This window comes from Neovison vison, chromosome 8 (genome assembly GCF_020171115.1).
Source record: "Neovison vison isolate M4711 chromosome 8, ASM_NN_V1, whole genome shotgun sequence".
In the NCBI taxonomy this organism is placed as follows: domain Eukaryota; kingdom Metazoa; phylum Chordata; class Mammalia; order Carnivora; family Mustelidae; genus Neogale; species Neogale vison.
Window position 1 is genome coordinate 81,632,030 of NC_058098.1, and position 24,449 is coordinate 81,656,478.

A 24,449-nucleotide genomic window follows, 5' to 3' on the forward strand; every position below is an offset into this window, starting at 1 on the left:
CTCTTTTGTGGTTCCATAATAATTTCAAAATTGCTTTTTCCACTTCTTCAAAAATGCCATCAGAATTTTAACAGGGATTGTATTGACTCTGCATATCAGTTTGCTAGTATTTTATTAAGTATTTTTGTATCTTTGTTCATCAGAGATGTTGGTCTTTTCTTTTCGGTGGTGTCTTTGTTTGGTTTAGGTATCAGGGTGATGCTAGCTTCATAACATTAGTTTAAGAGTATTCCCTCTACTTCCATTCTCTGGAAGCATTTGAGAGGATTAGATCAATTTTTCTTTGAATGTTTGGTAGAATTCATCTGTGAAGCCACCTGGTTCTGAGCTTTTCTTTTTTTGTGGAGGTTTTTATTACTTCAATCTTATTTATGAGTGGTGTATTTGGGGTTTTCTGGTTCTTCTAGATTCAGTGTTGGTTACTTGTGTGCTTCTAGAAATTTGTTCATTTCTTCTAGGTTATCCAATTTGTTTGCAAATCATTACTCTAATAGTCCTTTGTAATCCTTTTTGTTTCTGAGACATCTGTTGTAATGTCTCCTTTTTCATTTCTGATGTAATTTATCAGAATCTTCTCTCTTTTTTCTTAGTCCAACTAAACATTTGCTGATTTTGTTTATTTAAAAAAAAAGTTTTGTTGGTTTGTTTTTTTCTATTGTGTTTTCATTCTCTGCTTTATTTTATCTCTGATATTTATTGTTTCCTTCCTTCAGTTGACTTTGGGTTTAGTTTGTTGTGCTTTTTCTAGCTCCTGAGGTATTAAGTTAGGTTGAGATCTTTCTTCCTTTTAACACAGGCTTAATTTAATAATGAAAGGTAGCATATCAAAATATGACACAGCATGAACATAATCTATTGTTCCTTCCTCTTGTAGTAAGAAGGAAAGTATGAAACATGATTTGACAATCCTTTGTTTAGAACAGTGCAATTAACGGCTTTAAATATGCAAAACCTAGAAATAGGGACTTGGTGCCCAAAAGGTCTTTTGAAGCTAGACAGTTTATCAGGATAGGCCTTCAAAATGGGGGTCAGAGATAAAAAGGATTTTGATGCAAATCCTCAATATCAAAGCAAGGAGTACCTGAGGTTGATTATTTAATGGCCACAAATACCTCCAATTCCAGTATGTACAACTCTTTGTGGTGTAGCATTGACAAATCTCCCAACCAGTGGCAGAATCTCCTTCTTGACCTCTTTGAATATGAACTGGCCTTGTGGCCTATTTTGCCCAATAAAGTGTGGCAGACATGACTTTGTGTACGTTCTGGAGCTTTGTCCTTAACAAGGCCATATAGTTTCCATGGTCACCTTACTGCCATAGAAGGAAATCCATCTTGCCTACTGGAGGGGAAGAGACCACATGAAGAAGAACCAAGAGGCTCCAGACAAAGTTCTTAGAGTTTTCAACCCAGCCAACACTCCAGCTAAATGCAATTGGGTGAGTGGATCTAGGCTAACCCAGCGGGGAAACCATCCAGCTAACCCACTGACTATGAGAAACAACTGCTGTTCCAAAATACTGTGTTTTAAGGTTATTTGTTATACAACAAAAGACAACCGATAGAACACAGTAAAACAGAAATATTTATGTTTTGAGGTTTAACAAACAATGCGTAAGCCCACTATGAGCTCTGAAATCCTGTTTCCTAAGCCCTGAGGGCTTAGAAATTGGATAATTGAATACAATTTGGTTAGGTGAATAGAAGAAAGGAAGGTGTTGCAGGCAGGTAGAACAGCATGTGCACAGGCAAGAGACAGGACAGGGCACAAAAAGCTCCTTCTTTTGTGCATTTTTCTTCTCAGAAGTAGTTCTGTGTTCCTCTCCAAATCTTCCAAGATTTTCTTCTATAGGAGATATAGTTAGTGTGTTCATTTCAGAAAGTAGAATTAGATTGTAAGTTCTTAGGGGCAGAGAAATAAAAAGGAACCCAACAGTCGGTGAGTGTTTCTATGTATTAGGAATTTGATATTGATTAATCTTATTTAATCATCAAAACATCCCTGTGCCACAGGTGTTTTTTTTTTTCCTATCTCACAGTAGAAGAAACTAAAGCTCAAAGACATTAAGTAACTTACCGAAGTTCACTGCATTAGTAAGTGGAATCATTTTGTTTGTTTCTATTCCAAAATCATACAATTTCCATAACCATTACGTCCCAGACTCTGTAAGCAATGCTTGTTTATTTCCTAGAACAATCCAGGCACTCCAAAATGTCTCTAAGATGGAATTCAGAGTAGGGTATCGTATATGACAGGACTTTCATTGATCTTTTACTCTAGTGATATTAATAGTTTCTTGTGCACAGCCCACTTCCGTTATGTGTCCATTAATTCACAACTCGGCCATTCATTAATTCATTTAACAAACAGGTATTGAGCACTTCGTAAGTATCAGTTTTCTAGGCACTAGGAACACCAGGGTGAGGGGAAACACATACACACTCATATGCACTCTCACTCACAAAGTCTCTGATTCCTGAATGGTAAATTTTGGTCATTTCTTTGTCTTCACCAGAGATATCATGGGTAGTAGCATACACCCCTTTATCACTAAGTTGGCTTCTCACTCAATTGTTTCTATCTTTGCTTGCCTCCGGACAAAACAATGCGGGTAAATAACATATTCCAGTCTCTTTGTTTCTCTTCGATGAATAATGAGTACCCCTTCCTAAAAGGGGAAGCAGACTTTACTAAAAATTCCTAGTTTATTTTTAGGGATTACAGTGACTAGAACATCTATTTGTTACCTGTAAAACACTTACACGGAGGCTGGCTGAAATGGTTTAAACTCGTCTTAAAAGTTCAGTTATTCTATAACATATATCAAAGCCCTTGGAGCTGAAACTTAACTGAAATGTGCATCTAAGTCAGACCACAGTCTCCTGAAGTTTTCTATGGCAAGTTTGTCAAAAGTTGGAGAGTGTCATTTATTCCCAGCTGTTTCTAAGGTTCCCAACTTCCACCCCCCATACGTCGTCTGAGATTCTTGGCTGAGAGAGCTGTTTGTTTCCTTATTTAGCAAAAACTAGCACAGCTCTACTTAGCAGAGGGACAAGCTGGAATTTGCAAGTCTCTGCGATATCACCCAGGCAATTGCCAAGTTGTCACAGGTGTACACGACAAGAGCAGTGGGAAGAGTGAGCTGCGGACTGGTGTGGACCTGGATGCTGGGGGCCCATCCAAAACGTTCCACACTTGTTCCCTCGTGTGTTAGAGAAAAGCTGCCTTCAGTGACGGGCAGAGGTGGGGTTGGGTGGGGGGTGCGGGTCCGACTTGCAGTTTACAAGACATTTTGAGTCAGCAATTATAAGCAGAACTGTTGACAGAGAGTTGCTCGATTATCAAGCCACAAAGAAAAGAATGGCAAGAGTAACTCGAAAAAGAAATAAATCCAAACCGGTGAGTTTTCTGAAAAGCAGAGAATAAAACTGCGAGATTAGTTTTATTTTTAAAAGCTGCTGAGTTGGTCTCACTTCTTTGCTAACTTAGTCTCTTGATTTTTTTTCCCCCTCAAGACTTGAATACCTGATCTGAACCGAAGGGGAAACACAGAGGCTCATCTTACCGGCAGGTGGACAGGTGGCCGAACAGGTATGGCATTTCTGTTTCAGGTCAGCTTTATAGGGGACTTAATTGAATAATATCACCTCTCACTTTTTTTCTCTTCCCCCTCATTGATCAAGCTGCTTTTGAGAAAAGTGATACTTTGCATATCTGGCTAAGTGCTGTTAACAGCCTCTGCCTGCGGTTTGTTAAAATTAAAAAAAAAAAAAAAAAAGTGTGATCTTGCCGGAGAAGTAATTTGCTTCTCTCCAACCAATGATGGCTTGTACTTTATGCAAATTGGTATCTAGGGACAACAAATCCCATTTAATACATATGCATAGTTCATAAAAAAAACGACGTGAGAGAAAGAGGAAAAAAGATAAAGCAACGAGTCAGCAAAAGAACAGGTTCCGAGGAAATTTATTGTCCCAAATTGGACATTTGTAACAGATGATGTGAACAAGTGTTAACTTTGTTTTCAGCGCTCTTCACGCACATTCACTAGACATCACACAGATTATGTTTTAAGGATCTGAACTGTAATAAAAAAAAGTGTCTATGGGCTTTAGAGTGTTGTGTTCCATATGGTTAGGGAAGTACGGAGTTACTGCGACAAGCATCTTGTGAAGCTCATTACGCGCGGTGGTGTTAGATGCGAATTGCCGCGCATAGCTATAGGGTACGTACATGACATCCCACAGTCAGCAGATAGCAACTGGAAATGAAAGATATGAAGGCACAGAGTACAGCTTCAGGGAACATGTTAGACAAAACATCTGCTGGTATCAGAACACTGCATTATCAGATCATTGTGGCCATGAATTTTTTATAAAGACACTTTTTTTTTTCTCCCCAAACCGCAACTTTGAAAGTGACATTTTGTGCAAAAAGTTTTTGATTGAAGTGTGATGTCAGGAGGAAGTCCGGTGCTGTGATTCATTGTGGAGAGGGCCCACCCATGTCGACGGCCCAGGGAAAGTCCTTTTTGCAAAATGGGGCAGTATCTGCTAGCAAAGTCCATGCTGTAGTCCATATACACGAGAACGCACAAACAAGAAAGTCTTCCCGCAAACACGATGGAGGCACACTGGCCTTTAGTACCACTCAGTTTGTGGAGCGGTCCATATTCTAGACATCTACTTAACACTCTCTTTTCTCCTGTGGACAGTGTCAGTCACCAGCTTCCATTAAGCAAGGAGGCCATATTCCATCAACTCACCTCTTGTGCTCTGCTTGTTAATGACAGCCATTAATGAGCCTTTTCGTGTCTCCAGAAATCTTGCCATTTCTGCCCAAAAGGGCTCTTGCAAGGCGTTCCTTCATTGCAGGAAACATGCATGGATGAAAAACCAGTCAAGCTCTGATCCTTGGGAGTATGTGGTGTGTACATTAGTGCTCCACAGTCCTTAGGAGAGGGTAAGATGCTGGCTTGAAGAGAGGGAAGGAGTGAGGAGATGGTGCTCACCTTGAGAAAGGTCACAGGTCCTGATATTTAGGTCCCATTACAGGATGTCATATAATTCATCTTGGGAGATAATTAAGTGCTTCTAAAAGCATGGTGACTTATGGAAGAACCGGACTATCCACAGCCATGTTTCTATTAATGTGGCTCTGAGACATGGAATGATTTCACTGATTCAGACCAGCCAGGCCAGAGGGTGAAGGGATAAACATATTTCTCTTGAAAGATCTAATGCAAAAGAGCAGTTAGAGAAAAAAGAGTTCAAAGACAAGTAGCAGGGCCCTGAAACGGATTCTAGAGAACTCAGAGGAAGTATTTTCCTCTACTGGTCGATCTTCAGTTTAACCTTCTCTTCAGTAAACCTCTAGATTCCTCCTTCAGCCCATTGGAGTACTGGCATGCGGGATGAGATCAAAACATGAGGTTGGGAAACCCTTGAGAGTCAGAATACATTCATTTATGGCCATAGATGTGCAGGAACATCTGTACAAGAATTGGCAATAGTTCCAGATACGAAAGAGAAATGTAAAAGATCCTCATGAATGAATAAACCCTAACTAGAGAAGCCTACAATTCACAGTTCCACCACCAAGCATTCCATGCTTTCCCTCCTCTCCTCCATTTTCTCTTCCTTATTCCCTTCTTTCTTTCTTTTTCTCTTTCAGCAAAGGCAAGATGGGAAAGAGGGTTTCTTTTTCCTTCATAATTCTTGTTCTGTGCTGCCCTGTAGAAAAGATATTGATACAGAGAAATATTCTCTGGGAAAGGGATCTGGTTCTCTTCCATTCCCTGTGACAGCTTGGAGGAACCATCAATCTAACAGAGGAGGACCTGAGAAATCATTCATTCATCTCTTCAATAAGTATTTCTTGAGCACCAGTTACTGTGAGTGACTTTTGCTAAAAGAACTAAATTATTTATGTCTACATTCCTTTTGTAAAAACATTAGTAAAAACTTAGTAATCCTCAGAACAAAAGAGGAACAAAGAAAGTAGCCCCAATTCTGTCTTTATCTTGAGAACATGTGCTGTTCTGAGTATATTTGCTGTTGGGTTTTTTTGATGTTTAAGGATATGGGGAAGACAAAGTCCCAGGGGTCACCATAAGTGCGAAATATAATATAAGGCACTTCTGCATACAACTCCAAAGTATATGTACCCAGTGTAATATAAAGCCCAAGTAAACACATCCCAATGACAAGGCCATCACCAGCCCACAATCCTTGCCAAAGGAAGACAAATAATACTGCATATCTGTAGACTCTGCATGGGATGCTGGAGGGTATCTTCTCTTAAAATTAATAACCATGAGCCAGTTATGACATGGTTATGTCAATCAAAACTCATACTACATGGGGTGTCAAACACATGTACACACACGTATGCACACATGCACTCATGCATACGTTCATGAAGAATTTGGTAAAAATCCCAGGCTGGTGGCAGAAATGGGACAGTTTTTTTTCTAGTGGAACCCATATTTAATATAGACCTTCAGAAATCCCTACAAATAAAGCTTCAAGAAATATGTACGAAATGCACAAGACAAGATACTGTGAGTGAGAATCATTAAGATTGTGGGCAACATAATCAGATAAAGACTTCAGTAAATAATCAGAAATCAAATATAAAACAAATTGTGTCATCAAATTCTAAGAAAGCAAAGAAAGACTGAAATTATTTTTAAAAATGTAAAGATTATAAAATGTGAAAGTGTATTTGAACAAGAAGCAAACAGAACTTCTAGAAAAAAACACATAACTCAATGGGTAGGTTTAAATTTGATTAGCTATAAAGAGAAACTTAGGGGATGGAAGATATCTCTGAAGAGAAGCAGAGATGTAAAGTATTTAAAAAGTTGAATCAACATAGGGGAATACAAAGTTCTAATATACGTTTAATTAAGTATCCAAAAGGAGGAGGAGAGAAGGGGACTGAGGCAATATTCAAAAGAATAGCGCTTAAGAATTTTTCAGAAGTTATTTTTTAAAAAATACCAATTCTCAGATTCATGAAGCTAAGTGAATCCTAACCACAAAAATAAATACCTACACACATGAAAGTGCAGACCATGAAACACATAAACGTACTCAAGTACCAAGAAAAAACATTAGAACCTTCAATTTCCGATGCACTGACAGCTAGCTTCTCAACGGTGACAAGGAAAGCCAGAACACAGTGTGATAACATCTTCAACGTGCTCAGAGAAAACAACTGCCAACCAAAATTGCATGTTAATCAAGTACTTCTCTTTTTTCTTAGCTTTATTGAGATATAATTGATGTATAAGGTTGTGTAAGTTTAAGGTGTACAATGTGATGATTTGATATATGTATATATTGTGAAATGATTGCCACAATAAGGTTTTTAACACATCTATCACCTTACATAGTTACAGTTTTTGTGTTGAGAACTTTTAAGATGTACTCTGTTAGCAACTTTCAAAAATGCAGTAGAGTATAATTTACTACAGCCATTATGCTGAATGTTACATCTCCAGGCCTTAGTCATCTTATTACTTATAACTTTGACCACCCTCACCCATTCCTCCAACACACCCCCTGCCAGTCTCTGGCAAAAACCAATCTACTCTCTTTCTGTGAGTTTGGGTGTTTTAGATTCCATATGTAAGTGATATCATATAGTATATGTCTTTCTCTGTGACTTATTTCACTTACCATAATGCCCTCAAGTTCCAGCCATGTTGTCACAAAGACTAACATTTCCTCTTTTTAATGGATGAATAATATGCCATTATGCAAATATGCTACATTTTCTTTATTCACACATCCACTGATGCACACTTAGGTTGTTTCCTTTTTGTTTCTGTAGACTTGTCAATTCTGGACATCATTAAAAAGACTTTTTTCAGGGCACATGGGTGGCTCAGTGGGTTAAAGCCTCTGCTTTCAGCTCAGGTCATGATCCCAGGATCCTGGGATCAAGCCCCGCATTGGGCTCTCTGCTCAGCAGGGGGCCTGAACTCTCTCTCTGCCTTCTTCTCTGCCTACTTATGATCTCTGTCTGTCAAATAAATAAATAAAATATTTTAAAAAAATTTTTTTCAATATATGGTGTTTTGTGAATAATTCATTTCAGCATATGATGCTTTTGAAGTTCATGCATGTTGTAGTATATATTAGTGCTTCATTTCTTTATATTGCCAAATATAAATCTGGTACTCCAATGAATCCCACTGGATGTACCAGATTTCATTTATATGTTCACCAGTTGATGAACATTTGAGTTGTTTCCACTTTTGAACCATTACAAGTAATGCTACTAAGGACATTTGTATAAAATATGTTGTGGACATATTTTCAATTTTCTTAGGTATATGCCAAGGCAGGTGTATAGAGAATTTTTAGGGCTTGGAGATTTAATGGGAATTTTGGAACTTGAGATTCCTTAGGGAGGGACTAAAGAATTACGAGCTATTTAATATCAAGAAATATGTTGGGGCACCTGGGTGGCTCAGTGGGTTAAGCCTCTGCCTTTGGCTCGGGTCATGATCTCAGGGTCCTGGGATCCAGCCCCGCATCAGGCTCTCTGTTCATGTTCAGCAGGGAGCCTACTTCCCCCTCTCTCTCTGCCTGCCTCTCTACCTACTTGTGATCTCTGTCTGTCAAATAACTAAATAAAATCTAAAAAAAAAAAAATATTTTGAAGATATACAAGAAGACATCAGATGAATTACTTGGGTTATATTGTAACTCTCTGTTTAATGTTTTGAGGAACTCCTATTCTCCAAAGCAGCTGCATCATTTCATAGTCAGTATATTCAGGAGTATATGAGGGTTCCAAATTCCCCCCATCCTCAATACTTGTTACTGTATGTCATTTTTATTAACAACCATTCAGGTGAATATGAAGTAGTGTCTCGTAGTGGTTTTGATTTGCCATTTCCCTAATGACTAATGATGTTGAGCATATTTTCATGTGTTTATTGGCCATTCATATATTTTCTTTGGAGAAATGACTATTCAAATCCTTTGCCTATTTTATCATTGGGTTGCCTTTCTATTATTGGCTTGTAAGTGTCAATTATATATTCGGTATACAAGTCTCTTATCAGGTACATTATTTACAACTATTTTCTCGCAGTATGTAGGTTACCTTCTCACTTTCTTGATGGTGTCCTCTGAAGCAAAAAAATTTTAATTCTGAGGAAGTTCCACTTGTCAGTCTTCTCTTTTATAAGTTGTGGATTTGGTATCATAGGTAAGGTATCATAGCTAATAATAAAATAGCATATCATTGCTTAATCCAACATCATAAAAGTCACTTCTATATTTTCTTCTAAGGGTTTTATAGTTTTAGCTCTTGTATTAGGTCTATGATCCATAATGGGTTAATTTTTCTATATGGCATGATGTAGGGAGTCCAAATTTATTCTTTGGCATGTAGCTATCCATTTGTCCTAGAGATAAACTTTTCTTTCTATTTACTTTTTTATTTGAACCATGTGAATATATTCAGAAAAATATTTGGGTAGGTGAAAAAGATAGCAATTCTATTCACAAAGCAAAATAGAATAAAATCCTTTTTCTGTCACTATCATTGAAGAATAGATATGATCTGGTCTTCTAGAAGCAGGTGTCATTTTATCCTTTTTTTTTAATTCCCCAAGCTTTCCATTAAAGGAAGGGTTATCTAATAATGTAATTTTTGAAAATAGCTTACAATATATATGTGCAGTAGAAAACTCTTAGTAAGTTAAAAAGAAAAAAGGAGATGTTTCTACATGCATACATATGGAAAGCCTCCAGAATACATCATGATAAAATTAAGTTGTAGAAAAGTGTTTATATCATGCAAACATTTGTGTGAAAAAATATATAATACATGCATGAAATGTATAGAATATTTATGTAGGGATTTATCCAGAATGATAGTCAAGAAACTGACAAAATGCATGCCCAGATAGAGTAATAGGTGGCTGAGGAGATGACAACTTTTAGCTCAGTGTTATTTTGTATCTTGTGACTTTTGAACAATGCATATGTCTTAGATATTTAAAACTTAATAAAAGTTAATAAAATTGCCTTATTAACTTTACTTAATTTTAATGGAGAACATCTTTCCAGGTTTCCTCTGAGATACTGATCATAGAACTCTAAAATATTTCCTATCAAATGGTATGACTAGGGCTGCCTGAATGGCCCAGTGGGTTAAAGCCTCTGCCTTCAGATCAGTCATGATCCTAGGGTCCTAAGATCAAGCCTCGCATTTGGCTCTCTGCTCAACTGGGAGCCGGCTTCCCCATCCTCCCAACCCTGCCTGCCTCTCTGCCTACTTATGATCTCTTTCTGTCAAATAAATAAATAAAATCTTTTAAAAAAAGTATGACTATACAAATGATGCAGAAAAAGTTATCAATTCAAATTGCTGGAATATTCCAACATTTCAGCCAGAGACCACTCAGTACGGAGCAATGTTCAAAAAATACCCAAAGGGAACATATACTGTTCTTAAAGAGAATTTGGTGCATTAGCACACACTTACTCACAAATCTCAAGACATTCAAATAAACAAACAAGAACCTTGCCTTGCATTTTGAGAGATGTATAATTTTACACGGCAGGTAGCAAACTCCTATAGGCCAAGGAGTCATAAAGCACATTCTTCATTGAGAAGACATTAGGTAAAATTATGGCTTCAGTGAAAGAAAGATATGGAAGTGTGAGAGAGTACTTTCTAACATTTATTTGAGGCTAATTACAGAGAGGAAAATGATTTACTCCCAATATTATGCTCTCACCTATCACCATCCCTTTAGCTAGCAAGTTTGACGGACCCACTGATCTATTCTACCATGACATCCCCTGATGCTCTCATACCAGTTTAGAGATGGTATCAATGCTCCCTCAAAAAGGGCCATTTCAAATGATGCTCCTGTTACTTATCCAGAAGAAAAATGTGTATATCCCCACATGTTTATTATAATGCCTTGACTGCACCCAGGAATTTTAATGTCTGACTTACTGTACGTTGAGAACCACTATTTGCTAGCCCAGATTTTATTTTTAAGTTTATTAAAAATAAAGATAAAAGCCTGATGTGAGCAAAGCATACTTGGCTGAAAAAGTCCAGTTGCTCCTACTTTGGACATTCTGAAGTCTTATTATCAATTTGCTCCAAAATCCAGAAATGCCCATATATTACAGTGGACACCTAACATCAAATTGGTTCATTCTTTTCAGTTGAAAGCCCGAGTTTCTCAACTGCAAAGTGTAGGAACTTAGGTGCACCTTAATTCTAAAAAGTCAAAAAAATTTACAAATGAAGTTACCTCCTTGTTAAGTTCCATGATTGGGAACAAAGAGATGGCCTTTTTACATATTACTCACCCCACTGCTGAGTCTGTCCATCTACAGACTGTGTTGATGATGTCACCAAGACAAAGGAGTGCATTTAGTCTAAAAAGCCAACTTGAAAAGACATTGAAAGGTTGGAATTATGTATGGCAGAAGACAATTATGCAAGCTAAATGATTCTTTAATTAATAATGAGATCCATCACAGGCTAAAGAGAAAGACTTAAAGGATGGAAAGCTTTGTGATTTACTCAGTGAGTGTCCATATGTGCCTGCAGTGTATATATTTGGGATATGAATGATACATGCACAGTGTTCGTACCATGGCATCTGAAACTACATGCTTGTTGTCTCAGCTCATGACTCATTTATACACTGAGTGGGTGAATATCTAGAATGTAAGAATTGTCTCTTAAGACATAGAATGCATTGCCTGGCTCCTGGAGCCATATGGTTTATTATTAGAAAAAAATTTGAATTTCATTGATTCATAATCTAGGTTCCCTTATTTTCAAAATATAAGTAGTTGCTTTATACTGGCCATATTTAAAACTTGTAAATGTTAAATCAAAACATGAATGTGCATAAATCTCTTCATGTATGTAAAGTCATACTAATGTATCGGTGTAAATGCATAAACTAACAAAATAATATTTATTCAACTTTAAATGTTTCCCAGTCTCTGGATTAACAACTGCTTTAACCAGTTATATTTGCTTCCAAATGTGTTCAGTACGACTCCCTCTTCACCCTCCTCCCTTCCTCTTAGAAGCCAGCAAGGGTGGGATATAAGGAAAATGGGGAGAGAGAGCTCTGACCCAAACAGCTGTAGCTTTACTAGGGGCAAAGTTTCATTTTATGTCTTGTTTTTTCCAAACAAAGTATTGGTTAATTGAACATAATACACTAACAAATAAACAAACAAAAAAGTGTTCTATGGCTCTAAATGGTCTTAAAACTACCATTAAAAGGAATCTGAAACAAAACTAAAGTGTCCTCTTATGCCATACACACAAAAAATTTGACATAACCCATGCTATATAGAACTACAGAAAAGAAATCTTTGGACAATTTTAAAAATATGTTTCTTATTAAAATAAAGCCGATATAAGAAAAACATTGGCAGATTTAAAATATAATAAACTTCTACATAGCACAGAACAACACTTTTTTCTTTTTTTAAAGCAGGCTCCATGCTCAGCATGGAACCCAGCATGGGCCTTGAACTCATGACCCTGAGATGAAGACCTGAGGTGAGGTCAAGAGTTGGACATCTAACCAACACCCAAGCACTCCAAAATAACAATTTAATGGAAAGTTAAAGGAAAACACACACCCAGAAGAAATATTTTAACATTCGTGATAAATAACAGATTACTATCCATCATAAATAAAGACCTCTTAAACATGTATTCAAGTGCAAGTAAATAGATTTAAAACAGCAAAAAATGTTAAAAAGAAATTCACCACAGAATGTATATGGTCAATAAGCACAAAACACTAAACTCACTAATAACTAGGTAAATTATAAATTTTAAAAATATATATTGTTTCTACTCTATCGGATAGAATATATATATATATAACAGATTTGCTAGTGTCAAGTGTTCTTAAGCTTTTGGGAAAATAACCAATATTTAAGGACTTTGAGGTTATATGAGTACTAACAGTACTTTTGGAGGACAAAAGAGCAATATCTCTTTTAATTTTGAAATATGCATATGCATTTATGCAGCAATTCACTTCTAGTTATATATCCTTGAAATACATCTCTGTGTCATTCATTTATTTATTTGTTTCCTTACTTGTTCATTATTTTTGTGGTGGTTTTGAAACATATCTGCAAGTTCTTTGACAGTTCTTCCTTTAAAAAGTGAACTCTAATTCCCCTTCCCTTGAATGTTGGCCAGACTTTGTGACTTGCTTCTAACCAAAAATATGTGGTAGTAGGAGGAGTGATGTCAGGAGTATTGCAGAATAGTGATTTTCAGCTCTTGTCCCCAACCATATATGGACACAATACCTTCATGAGATTTCTAGATCTAGTTAGAAAGTTGAAATAGGCCAGAAAAGCACAAAACTGAGAACAGCTGCATTAAGATAGTTCACAGGAGCATTTTTTCTTTACCAGCATCATCCCTTTCCCTAAGCCATGATAAGCCCACAGTTAACTTTATACTCAATGGTGGAAAGCTGAAAGCTTTTCCTCTAAGATCAAGAATGGGACAAGGATGCCTAGTCTCACCACTTCTATTCAACATAGTACTAAAGTGTCAGCTAGGGTGATTAGGCAAGAAAAAGAAATAGAAAATAAAGAGGAAGAAGTAAAATTATTTCTGTTTGCAGATGACATGATCTTATTAGAGAAAAACATAGAGACTCCACTAAAAAACAGATCCAGTACATGAATTCAGTAAAGTCGCAGGATATAATGTTAACTTAAAACAATCAATTGCATTTCTATACCGTGACAACAAACTATCCAGAAAGGAAAGTAAGAAAGCAATCTCTTTTTCAGTAGCATCAAAAAGGATAAAATGCTTAGAAATAAACTTAACCAAGGAGGTGAAAAACTTGTACACTGAAAACTACAAAAACACCGATGAAAGAAATTAAAGATGACACAAATCACTGGAAAGACATTTCCTATTCATAAACTGGAAGACTTAATATTGTTAAATTTTTCATAAAAACCTAAAGCAATCTACAGATTCAATGCAATCCCCATCAAAATCCCAACCATATTTTTATAAACATAGGAAAAAAAAATCCTATAGTTCATATAGAACCACAAGGTCCAGAGTAGCCAAACTGACCTTGAGTAAGAACGAAGCTGGAGGCATCATGCTTTCTGATTTCAAAATATACTACAAATCTGCAATAACTGAGAAAAGTATATATGGTGTTGGCATAAAGACCAGTGGAATGGAATAAAGAGGCCAGAAATAAACCCATGAGTATATGGTCAACAGTTATATGATAGGGATGCCAAAAATACACAATAGGACAAAAAAAAAATACACAATGGGGAAGAACAGTCTTTTCAACAAATGGTGTTGGGGAAACTTGATATCCATATACAAAAAAATTGACACTGTACCCCTGTTTTACACCAAACCAAAAAAAAAAAAAATCAATTCATAATAGATTAAAGACTTAAACATAAGATCCGAATTTATAAAACTCCTAGAAGTAAACACAAAAGAAAAGTTCTCTGATGTTGGTCTTGGCAATGATTTCTTGGATATGACAACCAAGCACAGGCAATAAAAGCTAAAACAGACAGGTGGAACTATATCAAACTAAAAAGCTTCTGCAGAGCAAACAATCAAACAAATGAAAAGACAACCCACAGAATGGGAAACAGTATTTATTTACAAACCACATACCTCAAAAGGAATTAATGTCTAAAATATATAAGAAAGTCCTACACCTCAATAGCAAAAAGAAAAAAACAAAAACAAATAACCCAATTAAAAATGAATGAAGAACTAGAATAAAAACTTTTCCATAGAAGACACACAAATGGCCAGCAGATATATGAAAAGGTGCTCAACGTCACTAATCATCAGAGAAACGCAAATCAAAACCACATGAGATAATCACCTCACACCTGCTAGGATGGCTATTATCAAAAAACCGAAAGTTAGTTAAGTGTTCATAAGGATGCAAAGGAAAGGGAACCCTTGTACACTTTTGGTGGAAATATAAAATGGTGAAACTGGTATGGAAAACAGTATGAAGGTTCTTTAAAAAATTACAGATAGAACTACCATATGATCCAGCAATTATACTTTTGTGTATATATTCAAAAGAATATAAATTGGGGTCTTGCGGAGATATCTGCATTCTCATTTGCATTCGTTGCAGCATTATTTGCAATAGCCAAGAATGAAAATTGCTCAAGTGCCATCAACAGGTGAATGAACTTAGAAAATGTGGACTATACATACAATAGAGTCTTTTTTAGCTTAAAGTTTTTATTTAAATTCCAGTTAGCTAATGTACAGTGTAATATTAGTTTCAGGAGTAGAATTTAGTGATTCATCACTTTACATACAACACCTGGTGCTCATCATAACCAGTATTCTCCTTAATATCCATCACCCATATAACACGCCCCCATCCCTTCCAGCAACCCTCAGCTTGTTTCCAATAGTTAAGAGTCTGTTTTATGGTTTGCCTCTCTTTTTTTCCCTCTATGTTCATCTGTTTTGCTTCTTAAATTCCACATATGAGAAAAATCGTATGGTATTTTTCTTTCTCTGACTTATTTTGCTTAGCAAAATACTCCCCAACTCCATCCACATAGTTGCAAATGGCAAGATTTAATTCTTTTGTAAGCCTGAGTAATATCCCATAATAAATATTTACATATATATGTATATCTCATATAATAATATCCCACATAATATACACACATATGGTATATACCTATACATATATATATATATAATACCTATACATATACCTGTATATACAGGTATATGTATATATACTTCCTTTTCTTTATCCATTCATCAGTATATGAACATTTGGGCTTTTTCCATAATTTGACTATTCTTGATAATTCTGTGATAAATGTAAGTGTGAGAGTGTTCCCTTTTCTCCATATCCTTGCCGATACTGCTATTTCCTTTATTGTTAATATTAGCCATTCTGACAGGTGAGAGAGGTGATACCTCATTATAGTTTCGATTTGTATTTTCCTGATGATGAATGACGTTGAGCATCTTTTCAGGTCTGTTAGCCATCTGTATGTCTTTTTTGGAAAAGTTTCTTTTCATGTCTTCTACCCATTCTTTAACTGGGTAATTTGGCTTTTGGGTGTTGAATTTGATAAGTTATTTACATATTTTAGATACCAACCCTTTATCAGATATGTCACTTTCCAATACCTTCTCCCATTCTGAAGGTTGCCTTTTAGTTTTGCTGATTGTTTCCTTCTCTGTGCACAAGTTTTTTATCCTGATGAAGTCCCAGTAGTTCGTTTTGTTTTTGTTTCCTCACCCTGAAGATGTATCTAGTAAGAAGTTGCCATGGCCAATGTCAAAGAGGTTACTGCCTGTGTTTTCCTCTAGGAATTTGATAGTTTCCTATCTCACACTTAGGCCTTTCATCCATTTGGAATTTGTTTTTGTGTATGGTGTAAGAAAGTGGACCAGTTTCATTCTTTTGTATGTAGTTATCCAGTTTTCTCAACATTATTTGTTGGAGAGACTATTTTTATCCCACTGGATATTCTTTCTTGCTTCGTTGGAGATTAGTTGACCATGTAGTTATGGGTCCATTTCTGGGTTTTCTATTCTATTCCATTGATCTATGTGTTTGTTTTTGTGCCAGTATCATACTGTCTTGATCTCTACAGCTTTGCAATATAACTTGAGGTCTGGATTTGTGATGCCTCCAGTTTTGGTTTTCTTTTTCAAGATTGCTTTGGCTGTTTGGGATGTTCTGTGGTTCCATACAAATTTTAGGATTGTTTGTTTTAGTACTGTATTTTGATAGGGCTTGCATTAGATGAGTAGATTGGTTTCAGTAGTACAGACATTTTAATATTTGTTCTTTCAACCTACGAACAAGGAATGTTTTTCCATTTCTTTGTGTCATCTTCAATTCTTTCACAAGAGTTTTATAGTTTTTTGAGTATAGAACTTTTACCTCTTTGTAATGACACACTGGACAAGATGGACTTAACAGATATATGCAGAACATTGCATTCTAAAGTAGCAGAATACACATTTTATTCAAGTGCACATGGGACATTTTCTAAAATAGATCACCTACCATATCACAAATCAGATCTCAACAGGTACAAAAGGATTGAGATCATGTCGTGTGTATTTTCCAATCATAGCACTATGAAACCTGAAGTCAATCACAAGAAAAAATTTGGAAAGACCACAAATACATGAAGGCTAAAGAACACCCTACTATAGAATGATTGGGTCAACTAGAAAACTAAAGAAGAAATTTAAAAATACACAGAAACAAATAAAAAAACAAGATGGCCCAAAACCTTTGGGATGCAGAAAAGCGGTTAAGAGAGAAGTACATAACAATACAGCCCTACCTCAAGAAGCAAGAAAAATCTCAGACACACAACATAATCTTATACCCAAAGGAGAGCTAGAAAAAGAACAGATGAAGCCTAAATCCAGCAGAAGGGAAATAGTAAAGCTTGGAGGAAAAATAAATGATACAGAAACAAACAAACAAAACCCCAGTAGAACAGGATCAATGAGGGGTGCCTGGGTGGCGCAGTTGGTAAAGAATCTGCCTTTGGCTCAGGTCATGATCTCAAGGGCCTGGGATCAAGTCCTGCATCCTGCTCCCTCTGCCTCTCCTCCCTCCCGTTGTATTCTCTCTCTCAAATATACAAAATCCTTAAAAAAAAAAAAAAGAAAAACAACTTATTAATGAAACCAGGAGATGCTTCTTCAAAAAAAATTAATAAAATTGATAACCCTCTAGCTAGACTTATCAAGAAAAGAAAGGACCCAAATAAAATCACTAATGAGAAGAGGAGAAGTCACAAGTAACACCACAGATATACAAACAACTATAACAGATTACTACAAAAAATTATATGCCAACAAATAGGGCATTCTGGAAGAAATGGATAAATTCCTAGAAACATACAAACTACCAAAACTGAAACAGGAAGAAATAGAAAACTTGAACAGACTGATAAACAGCAAAGAAATTTAATCAATAATCAAAAACCTCCCAATAAACAAAAATGGCTTCACAGGGGAATTCTACAAAACATTTAAAGAAGAATTAGTATCTATTTTTCTCAAACTATTCCGAGAAATAGGAATGGAAAGACAACTCATTCTCATTCTATGAGGCCAGCATTATCCTGACCCCAAAATCAGACAAAGAACCCACTAAAAAAGGGAACTATAAGACAATATTCCTGATGAATATGGATGCAAAAATTCTCAATAATATTAGCAAATTGAATCCAATAGCACATTAAAAGAATCATTCACCATGATCAAGTGGGATTTATTCCTGGGTTGCAAAGATGGTTCAATAGATGCAAATCAATCAACATGATATACTACATTAATAAAAGAAAGGGTAAGAACTATATGATCTTCTCAGTAGATGCAGAAAAAGCATTTGACAAAGCATGACATCCATTCTTGATTAAAACCATTAACAAAGTAAAGATAGAGGGAACATACCTCATCATAAAGGCCATCACTAAAACCCACAGCTAACAATCCTCCTCAATGGGGAAAAACTGAGTTCTTCCTCTATGTTCAGGAACAAGACGGGGATGTCTACTCTCACCACTGTTATTTAATGTAATACTGGAAGTCCTAGGCTCAGCAATCAGAAAACAAAACAAAAAATAAATAAAAGGCATGAAATTGTTGAGGAAGAAGTCAAATTTCCACTATTTGCAGGGGGATGATATTCTATATAGAATACCTGAAAGACTCCAGAAAAAACTGCTAGAACTGGGGCACCTGGATGGCTCAGTGGGTTAAACCTCTGCCTTCGGCTCAGGCCATGGTCTCAGGTTCCTGGGATAGAGCCCCACATCGGGCTCTCTGCTCAGCAGGGAACCTGCTTCCCCCTCTCTCTCTTCCTGCCTCTCTGCCTACTTGTCATCTCTCTCTCTGAAATAAATAAATAATACCTTTTAAAAAATTGCTAGAACTGATACATGAATTCAGTAAGCTTGCAGGATACAAAATCAATGAACAAGTCTGTCACATTTCTATACTTCCAATAATGAAGCATCAGACAGAGAAATCAAGGAATCGATCCCATTTATAATTGCACCAAAAATATAAGGTACCTTGGAATAAACCTACAATAGAATATTATTCAGCTTTTAAAAAGAAGAAAATCCTACTCTTTCCAACAAATGGATGAACCTGGAAGACATTATGCTAAGTGGAAAAAAAAAACAGTTACAAATATTGTAAGATTCCACTTATATGATGTAGCCAAAATACTCAGATTCATGGAAGCAGAGAACAGAATGATGGCTGTCATGGTCCAGGGACAGAAAATGGGGAGGTATTCAATGGGTATAAACCACAATGAGATACCACCTTACTCCAGTTAGAATGGCTAAAATTAACAAGACAGGAAACAACAAATGTTCGCAAGGATGTAGAGAAAGGGGAACCCTCTTACACTATTGGTGGGAATGCAAGCTGGTACAGCCACTCTGAAAAACAGTAAGAAGGTTCCTCAACAAGTTAAAAATAGAGATACCCCACAATCCAGCAATTGCACTACTAGCTTTTACCTCAAAGATACATATGTAGTAAAGAGAAGGGGCACCTATACCCCAATGTTCACAGCAGCAATGTCCACAATAGCCAAACTGTAGAAAGGAGCCAAATAGTCCTTCAACAGATGAATGGATAAAGAAGTTTGGGCTGTCACTGCCTTCTAGTCTCAGGTGCCTGATCCCTCCCAGGACCCAAGACCCAAGTGGGGGATGATGAAGAGTCCAGGTTGAGCCCCAGCTGAGTTGTGAGCTCATGCTCTAGTCTCCCAGGTCCACCCTACCTGAAGAAATTGAGTGGTATATTGGCCCCAAGTAAAAGCACAGTGTATGTACCCAACTTGCCCTCTTCCCTGACCAACAATGACTCATACCGGATATTTTCCAAGTATGGCAAATTGTAAAGGGTACTATAATGAAAGATAAAGATACCAGGAAGAGTAAAGGGGTTGCATTGATTTTATTTTTGGATACTCTGCACAAAACTGTACCAGAGCAATAAAAAACAGTTATTTGGTAGAGTGATAAAAGCAAGCATTGCTATCAACAGTGGAAGAACAGCTGAGTTCATTCGAAGACAAAACTACTTTGAGAAATCTAAGTGTTATGAATGTGGGGCAAGTGGACACTTAAGTTCTGCCTGCCCTAAAAATATTGGAAAACGGGAACCTCCAAAGAAGAAAGAGAAGAAGAAAAAAAAGAAAGAAAGAAAGAAAGAAAGAAAGAAAGAAAGAAAGAAAGAAAATTCCTGCACCAGAAGAAGAAATTGAAGAAGTAGAAGAAAGTAAAGATGAAGGGGATTATCCTGCTCTTGAGAGTCTTAGGCAGGCCATAGCTTTCCAGCAAGCCAAAACTAAAGAACAAAAAAAATGGAAACCCGGTTCAGGGGTCCCTCAACATCAGATGATTCAAGATGCCCAATGATAGCTTGCATGGAGCACTGGGTGTGGTGAAAAAATAATGAATACTGTTTTTCTGAAAATAAATAAATTGGAAAAAAAAAAGATGCCCAATGATAAAGAAAAGCATGTATTTCAGTGATGAAGAAGAACTGAGTGATTAAAATTGTATTTATTATGTAAATATCATTAAATTTTTTTTAAATCTTGGGGTACCATGCTCGGTTGAAATTAAAGATTACTTTCAGAATTTGAGCATAAAAGACACTTAGTACCAAATAATTTTTTACTATAAAGTAGGTTCTCAGGAAATTGAAAATAATTTTAAAGTATCATGTTTCTATCTTGCCTTAGCAGAGTAACAAAAATGAAGATTTGTTAGTAACCTTGAGAACAGTTCATTTGAATTAAAAAGAAATATTAATACTATCATAGTATTGCCATTGTTATCCCGAAAAAAAAGATGAATATATAAAAAAGATGTGTTTGAGAAGTTCATTAAAAAAGCTCATTCATGTCAGATTGGTTTACATGAAGACATTTGAAGTAAATTTCATCTTTAAGACAAAAACTTCATGAAGACTGGAAAATGCTGACTGATTTATTGTTATTAAATGTTAATAAAATTTTCAAGAGAATTTTGTTTAAAAAAAAAAAAGAAGACAATGGAATATTATTCAGCCATCAGAAAGGATGAACACCCACCATTTACATCAACATGGATGGAACTGGAGAGTATTAGGCTAAGTGAAATAAGTCATTCAGCAAGAGACAATTATCATACAGTTTCCCTCATATGCAGAATATAAGAAATAGCACAGAGGATCATAGAGGAAAGGAAGGAAACCTTAATGGGAAGAAATCAGAGATGGAGACAAACCATGAGAGACTCTGGACTCTGGGAACCAAACTGAGGGTTGGGGAAAGGAGGTGGGTGGAGGGATGGGGTAACTGGGTGATGGGCACTAAGGAGGACATATGATGTGATGAGCACTGGGAGTTATACATAACGAATGAACCACTGAACACTACATCAAAAACTAATATGTACTATATGTTGGCTATTGAATTTAAGTGAAAAAATAAAAAGTAAAGTTTCAATTATGCAGGATAAGTAAGTTCTCAAGATTGCCTGCACAACATAGTGCCCACAGCAAACAATACAGTACCATGAACTTACATTTTTGTTAAGAGGGGAGATTTCATGTGAAGGAAGTGTTCTTACCATACAAAAGGGGAGGGGACACAAGGAAACATATAGAGGTGATGGATATTTTTATTACCTTTACTGTGGTGTTGGGATAAGTGGTGCTAAAGTGAACACTTGATTGTGGTGATAGTAAAATATGTCCAAAGTCATCAAATTGTATGTATTAAAGCATGTATAAAGCCATAAGCAATATGGAAGTGGTGATAACAGGTAGCTACCCAGATTAGGTGACAGAAGGGGTAACTTCTGTTGCCTTTTGCTCTCCTGGATTGCTCATCTTGGGGCAACTGGCTGTCATGCTAAGAGGACACTCAAGTACCCCGTGTTGGAGAGAACCGTGGTCTCCTAATAACAACCAGCACCACCCTGCCCACCATGTGACTCAGCCACCTTAAATCCTCCAGGCCCCACCCAGACCTCGGATGACTGCCAATATCTTGACTTCACTTGAGTGAGGGACCCCAAATCAGAACCAACCAGCGAAGAATCTCCTAGATTTCTGACCAAAAGAAACTATGAGGTAATAAGGGTTTGTCATTGATTGAGGTCTCTACGTTTTAGTGTAATTTGTTCTGCAGAAGTAGATAACTATTACACACTATTTTGTGGTAGCTTTGTGTGTAATAGTAAAAAAATCAGAAACAATTTAAATTTCCTTCAGTAAGGGTATGGTTGAATAAACTGTAATTAATCCATTTATGAAACATTATGCAACTATTAAATTAACAAGGTAGCTCTTACGTAATGTTAAGTAAAAAAAAATCCTTAGGAAGTATTAAATAACAAAATCATCAAACATTATGCATTGTATTAATTTTTATAATAAAGTATATTTGGAAATATGTAATTTATATATACACCTACGTACATTTGTCTGTATTTGTATATGCTTTCGGAAACCTCTGGCATAGAGGATTGGCCTGAAGGGAGCAGCCAGGAGATTTCACTTTATACACTTCTATATACTTGGAATTTTTTAATAACAAACATGTTTTATGCATCCATGTTTGCTTTTCTAATTTTATTTTAAAAATTAAACTAATGAAAAATAAATGAAGTAGTATTTTCTTCTTTTAAGAGCTTTTATTGTTGATATTAGCTAATTACCTCGAAATACAAGACAAGAAAATAAGTTAAAGTCAAAATGTACAATTTGCTTTAATAGCTTTGTGGCTACGAAAAGGCAAGTGGAATGGCAATTAGCTTTGACTCCAAGCTGGGTTGTTTTATGTCATTCTATGGCCACAGCTTACCTGCCTGTCAAATGGGGTAGTGGATCTGAAGAAGGACCTTGGGAAGGAACAAGAATGACTTGACCCAAATACACATACTGATACCGCACAGAGTCCAGAACCCACACCAAATACCAAATGGACTGTGGGTCGATAGTGACATCTTCATGTACAATGGACAGCACATTAAAGAAGCGGATGAAATAGATGTCTACCTGTGGGAGCTATTGATTGGGTTTAATGCTAGGGCTTTTATCCTGTTATGCTGCATGTAATATGCTGAGGATTTCAGAAAAAAAAAATAATGCATGGGCTGTCCCAAGAACTAGAGGTCAAAAGGGAGTGGATAATAGAATTTGAATAAAAAGGAAAAATTGATTAGCTGATAGCGATTATTAGGCAAGGTTACAGAAGGCAATATTACAACTGGTGGAGCATCGCTAAAGGACACTCATCCCTTAATACGAAGCCATCTGAATCAACCTGAAGTGTAAAATATGAAGACTCAAGTGACCAAGGCAAACTTTAATTGGCATTGCAAATATTACCTTGCAAAACATGACTTAAAAGGCTCCTTGAGAGTGTTTGTGTAAAACCTTATGCCTTTCTTTCAAAGGTTCCTTACAAGGAGTTCCAAAAAAAATTCTTTAATTCCAGTTTATAGATTTTCCTTCTTTTAATGTTCTCATCTCTGGTGTAGGCATATTATAAATGGAATTAACTACATTACTAATGCTTTTAATCTGATTTTACTGGTGCCTGGGGCTGATGACTAGGAATCAGCGTGTGTGTCATTAAGAGAAAAATACAGTTATAGAGAAACAAAATTACATGTCCAAATAAACATATCTATCAGTGTATTTTATTTATTATCCCAACTAGCCAACGCACCAGTCCCTGACTGCATGTCTTCAAAAAAAAAGGTAGCTACAAAGCAGTTTGCACGGCTGCTAGAATCAAAAACTCACCCTTGATCAAAGAACTGGCAAGAAGAGTCCACAATGTGATGGGCTCCTTTGTTTGTAACTCCTGAATTTGAGGCCTGAAACTACATATTTGTGAAGCACCACATGCATTTTTGTAAGACTATTCATATATAAGAAATAACTGACAGTTTTTAATTCAGTCCCATCAACTGCCGACAATCCACGGGATTGCCGCAGAGTTGATCTGATTTGGTTATTCAGACAAATGCAGGATCAGGACTTACTGGCTACTGTGGACTGAAAGTTCTCTGTGTGAGGCCACCACTTTGAATCTGGTGACAGGTGAAGGAAAGAAAGGCTGGAGTACATGATCTGAGAATTTTAAAAGCAATGATTAAAGAGAAAGTATGACATAGTCCCAAACAAACATCAGAACCGGTTCCTGAAACCACAGTGGGCTCTTGCTTCAACTTCCATTTGCTCCTAGTTACTGTGGAATATTTCCAGATTCTGAGCAAAGCCCAACATAAATCATCCCAACATGAATGGCTGCCTCCTCCTCTCACCACCTATCAAACCTACTCATGGACTCAGGCATA

The 24,449-nt window shown here is 36.4% G+C and overlaps 1 pseudogene; it reads left to right on the plus strand.

Annotated features, from left to right (window-relative positions):
• The first annotated feature begins 1,360 nt into the window (after positions 1–1,360).
• On the plus strand, positions 1,361–20,707 carry LOC122915434 (annotated as a pseudogene).
• The last annotated feature ends 3,742 nt before the right edge of the window (positions 20,708–24,449 follow it).